Consider the following 6,088-nt stretch of genomic DNA (forward strand, 5'->3'; position numbering starts at 1 on the left):
TTATTATGATAGAGGACATTTTCAGAATTGATCTTATGCCTGGCTTGGTAGGGCACAGTGAGCCCATTTCCAGCTTCCTTTAAGGACCTTAGAGAGCATGTATTGCTCTGATGGACAGGGCAAGGAGAGGCATCTGCAGATTTCAGAGAGGACTTTCTGTCAATATAGGATCTCCTTGCTATTGTTGCTGCTCAAAAGGCCAGGAAAAAAAGGACAAAGCTGTTAGCAAGAACCATGGAGGGACTGGGATGTGTCTCACTGGGTAGAAAGCTCGCTTGCCATGCAAGCGTGTGGAGACCTGAGTTCAAATTCCCTATTACCCAAACAAACAAAGGGGTGTGTGTATACCAGCACACAGAGACAAGAAAACACACAGGGACTTGTGGCCAGCCAGTCAACCCAGTTTCTTTGGCTTCAGTGAGGTCCTCTCTCAAACACAGTGATAGAAGCCAGGGTTGGTTAGTGCACTCAGAGAGCAGAGCCAGGTGAATCTCCATGAGTTTCCCCAGAATCCATGTAAAGATAGAAGAGACTCCATACATTTGTGTCTCTGCCTCACACATGGACCATGGCATAGCACCCTTATAACCAGACAGTATTTTAAAGGAGTCACCCAGTGTCAGCCTACATGCAAGTGCGGGTGTACACATAAACAGTGACTGAATTGTCGGTGGGGTAATGTTAGGAACAGAACAAAGACATAGATCTCAGTTCATTTTTGCAGCACCAGCACCTAGCTACTAAAATCCTGTCAGGAACATCCTAAAAAACAGACTAACTTCTGCCATGAATGTAGACAAAATTCAAGGGATCACATTTAGCTCAGTCTAGTCCTCAACATCCCCAGCTTCCCAAACCCAGCCTGGGTTTATGGGCATATGCTACTTACTGTACCCAGTAAATGAAAATAGGAAGCTGGGTACAGTGTCTGGTGCCTGTAATGGCAGTTGGGAGCTGAGACAACTGCCATTGCTCTGAGTTCAAGGCCAGCCATGTCTTCATACGTTCTAGATTATTGGCTACAGAATGAGACCCTGTTTCAAAAACTGCACAGTAAGGCTGGAGAGATGGCTCTGTGGTTAAGAACATTGGCGGAACTTCAAGAGGACTTGGATATGATTCCCAAGTGTGTGTAGCTCCATTTCCAGAGTGGTCTGACACCCATTTCTGGCCTCTGCAGACATAGGCATGCAAGTGGTACACAGATAATACATGTAAGCAAATCACTCATCTACTTAAATAAGAATTTTAGCTGAGAAATAAGGAAGCACAGGGTGCATCTCACTGATAGAGCACATACTTCAGGCCTTGGCACCACAGGAAAGAAATTTGCAGACAAAATAATCAAATCCAGCAATGAATAGAAATATAGCCAGGCTTGGTGGCACACACCTTTAATACTAGCACTCGGGAGACAGAGTCAGGTGTGTCTCTGTTCAAAGCCAGCTTGGTCTACAGAGTGAGTTCTAAGACAGCCAGGTCTGTTATACAGAGGAACCCTATCTAAGAAAAACTCAAAAGTAAAATAATTTTTTAAATTGTAACCAGTTCGGGGTTGGGGATTTAGCTCAGTGGTAGAGGGCTTGCCTAGCAAGCGCAAGGCCCTGGGTTCGGTCCCCAGCTCTGAAAAGAAAAAAAAAAAAAAAGGAAAAAAATGTAACCAGTTCATTGCAGAAATAATAGGTTGATTCAATATGTGAAAGCCAGTCAATGTGGTTCACAGCAGAAGCAAATCATCTAGATGAAGAACACAACATGTAACACCTATCCATGATTGTTTTAAATTATAGCATAGCACATGCCTTTAAATCCCAGCACTCAGGAGGCAGAGGTCGGCAGATCTCCGAGTTCAAAGCCAACCTGGGCTACACAGTGAGACCCTATCTCAAAAATAATAATACAACAATGCTGGAGTTACACACAGTTGTAAACTCAGCGTTCAGGAAAAGGTGGCAGGAGGTTCAGAAGTTCAGAGTCATCCTCAGTACCTACAAAGGCCAATCTTCATAAAAAGCATCAACAAAAATCCTATAGCAGATTTCTCAAGAAAATGTTGAAATCTTTCTCCACAAGCCAAGCGCATGCCTGTGATTCCCAACACTAAGGAGATAGAGTCAGGAGCTCCATGAACTCACAGGTCCATCTCTGTTACTTGAGTCCCTGTCTCAAAAGAAAAAGAAAGTTATTCTTCCTGAGACGAGGAAAGGAACTAGGATGTCCAGTCTCATGCCTCCGTTATCAGTCCCCAACCAGTGTGGCTTTAAAAAAAGGAAAAAAAAAAAAAGGAGGTGGCCTCCTAGAACACACAGACATGAACATGGTATACAGACAGACAGAACATTCACATGCATAATAAGACTTTAGAAAAGGAGTTCTGGCTATAAAAATTATACATAGAAGAAACTGGATGTGGTGGCACACGCCTGTAATCCTAGCTTACAAGGAATAAAGGCAGAATCAGAAGTTCCAAGTCATTCTGAACTACACAGGTATTTTGAGGCCACCTATATCTCAAATGAAGTTATAGAGATGGCTCAACAAACAGTTAAGATTATTTGTTGAAGGATGGAGAGATGGTTCAGTGGTTAAGAACTCTGGCTTCCAAAGAATCTTGGTTTGATTTCCCAGCATCCATGTGGTGTCCCTCAACTATCTGTAACTTCAGGTCCAGGAGAACTGACATCCTGAGGCACCAAGCACATACATACACAGACATACATACAGGCAAAACATTCATACCCATAAAGTAAAAATGTTATATGTGTGTGCATGTTTTCTGAAATGGTCTCTCGGTGTAGCCTTGGTTGTCCTGGAACTAGTTCTATAGTCTGAGCTGGCCTTGAACTCAGAGATCCACCTGACTTTTTCCTCCCAAATGCTGAAATTAAAGACATACACCACCATCGATATAAGAAACAATACTGTTGCTTTTGCAGAGAACCTGGACTCAACTCCCACACCCACACATCAGCTAACGGCCCTTAACTCAAGTTCCAGAGAATCAAATGTTCCGCATAATTAAAATACTATACATAATTTAAAATGATAAATTTAAGTTTTTTAAATGAACAAAAAGAAAAAATTATACCTACAAGGACATCAAATGACATAGGAATCTTTGAAAAGTGAACATTCTTTGAAAGATGAGTTGGGGCCTGGAGAAATGGCTTAGCAGTTAAGACCATCGGCTGCCCTTCCAAAGGACCTAGGATCAACTTCCAGCACCTATATGGCAGCTCACAGCTACAACTCCAATTCCAGGGATCCAACACCCTCACACAGACATACATGCAGACAAAACACCAATGCGCATAAAATAGAGACAAATTATTTTAAAATTTTTCAAAAAGGGAACATGAATGGGAGAAAATGCACACCACCCTGTGGGTGGGAGAGCAATAGCTTTAGGATGTTAGCTACTTCAAGTTACACCAGGCATATTATTGTGAAAACTGACAAGTTGATTCTAAAAGTTTACGAAAACAGCCAAGGTCATCTTGAATAAAAATGCAATTAGCCTTTTTCCTTCCAGGTTTCTTTTTGTAGACAGGACTCTGATAAAAAATACAATGTGCGTAATTTTTATGTCTTTTTTTTTTTTGAAGATTTGAATCCGTTTGGAATATTGTATCCCATACCATTTATTTTCCCAGCTATCATCTGGTTCTCTGGGATTTGGTTTTGTACTCTCAACAGCTTCCACCCTCCACTTAATAAAATGACAGAGCTGAGGCATCGTTTTGTTGGCCTAGAGAAATGGTTATACATTCTCTGGTCTAATTATGTACACTGACTTCTAGTTCTACAGGTAGTTCCACAGTGGTTTCGCAGATGGACTCTCAAAATGTCCCCCGGACATGTAGAGTGTGTGTGTGTGTGTGTGTGTGTGTGTGTTCATGTGCATGAGTGTGAGCACAGGTGTGGAGGTCAGAGGACAATCTCTAGCATCGGTTCTCACCATCCACCTTGTTTAAGGCAGGGTTTTGTTTGTTCTGTGCTCACCAGGCCAGCTGGCCCATGAACTTCTGGGGAATTCTCCTCTCTCCACCTCCCACCTCACCATTGAGCCACCTCTCCAGTCCTGCAATCTAATATCTTGAGTTATCTTTTTAAGCACAAAAAGATGTTTTATTTTAGAAATCTGAGTTCAGTTGAGTAGGTTGGGGAAGGGGACCCAAATTCCCCAACCTGAATGCCCTGAGCAGCAGAAAAGTTTGTGCCAAGAAGGGCATCTGGGCAGACATGGCTGGAAGACTCAGAACATGTTTGGGTCTCCCTATCGCACCTGCTACTTCATTTCAATTTATGGCTTCCAGGCCTTTCCTGGGCATGTTTCCCAGAGAGTCCCTCTGCTGCTGCTGCCCTGATCAGGTTTCTGGAACTGTTAATAATAGAAAACTGTGGGGGAAGGGCCAGGATCTTTGCAGACATAGGATTACCAAAGCAGTTGAATAGTTCCTGTGCCAAAGCCTTGTCTGCTGCCTCTTGGATCAATTCAGATTCCTACGTTCTTTCCAGGTGTTTCCATCCAACAATTCTATTTATTTATTTTACGTTTATCCAATGTGTGTGTGTGTGTGTGTGTGTGTGTGTGTGTGTGCGAGATCGCATGTGCTTGAGCATGTGAAGTTAGAAGTCAGCTTTAGAAGTTCTCTCTTCCCATGATGTGAATCTTGGGTATCAAAGTCAAGAGATTGAAACTGGCAGCAAGTCCTTGCCTTTCCCTACTGAGCCATCTCTCCGAGCCCCTTCCCAAGCATTCTTGGGAACCAAACCAATCTTGTGAAATCTCACATACTCTATTCCCAAGTCAGAACACAAGCTGAGGAGTAGTGGTGTATTGGTAAGAATGCAGAGACAAGTATTTGAGACCTGTACTCTCCCAGAAAATCTAAAGGGTAAAAGAGCCTTCTTCCCTACATCACCAGGGAGCTTGGGTAGCACTGAGTTGATGGGGAAGAGGGAAAGAGTATCTAGTCCTGAGTTAGAGGAGGATTTGGGTGGAGGAGGGAGATTGACAAAGGAGATTATAATGCCAGGCAAGTAGGGATGGGACCTCCACTAATCAAATCTGAAATTGATGGCTTATCACTCGATGTCCTTATTCTTCCTGCTCCTCAGGAATGACTTCCCTTTTAATGTCTACCTTCCCTTCAGACTGTGCTTTCTGCTACCAAAGCTTGCTCTAACAGGGGAAGTGGTGCACACCTATGATCCCATTCAGAAGGTTCTGGAATTCAAAGTCATCCCCAGCTTCAGGAGCAGCCTTGACTACACTATCATTGGTCCTATCTTTAAAAAAAAGAAAAGACAACAAACCTGTCAGTAAAACAAACAAACAAACAAAGGGACAGTAAACCCACTCTCTGGATTAATTAAGTAAAGCCACTAAGCCTTCAGGGGCTGCAGGCATGGTGGTTCGCATATACATAGTCCTAGCATTTTTTGGAGGCTGAGATGAGGGACTTGGGGGAGGGGACCTCCTTGAGCCACAAGTTCAAGACCAGCCTGAGCAACATAAGGATACTCCCATCTCACAAAAAAAGAAATTGCAGAAGTTTAAATCTCTTACATTGTAAAATACAACAGAAACAATATAGACCTACAGTAAATGCATGACAGAAAATTAAATTTTAATGAAGGACTCTCCCTTACCCCTGTTAGTACTCAAGACTAAAAATAGGTCAAGCCCAGCTCTGCAGCCATTCTCCCACAATGCCTTCCTAAAGTAATCTCCATCTTGGCTTTTGTAGTCATCACTTAGAGGATTTTATTTTAATGGAACTTCAAATTTAGCTATCAATAATCACTAATGGCAGACTATCAGGCAGCTGAGAGGTATTTGAGGGAACTATAAAAGGCAGCCAGAACTCAGCACACTCAAAAGTCACGTCCATCTTACGAAGCTAGTTCCCTCTGGACTTGTGACCAAAATATACCACTGCAAAAGAACTTCACAGGAGTTCCATATTGTGCCCTATGCCCATAACTGCCTTAACTGCCATCCACTGGGTCAGAAAAGCCACACTTCACAATCTTCCTGAGGCAAAACAAAAGCTGAGCCCAGCTGTGGTGCTTGGGAGTGGGC

The sequence above is a fragment of the Rattus rattus genome, chromosome 4, assembly GCF_011064425.1.
Source record: "Rattus rattus isolate New Zealand chromosome 4, Rrattus_CSIRO_v1, whole genome shotgun sequence".
In the NCBI taxonomy this organism is placed as follows: domain Eukaryota; kingdom Metazoa; phylum Chordata; class Mammalia; order Rodentia; family Muridae; genus Rattus; species Rattus rattus.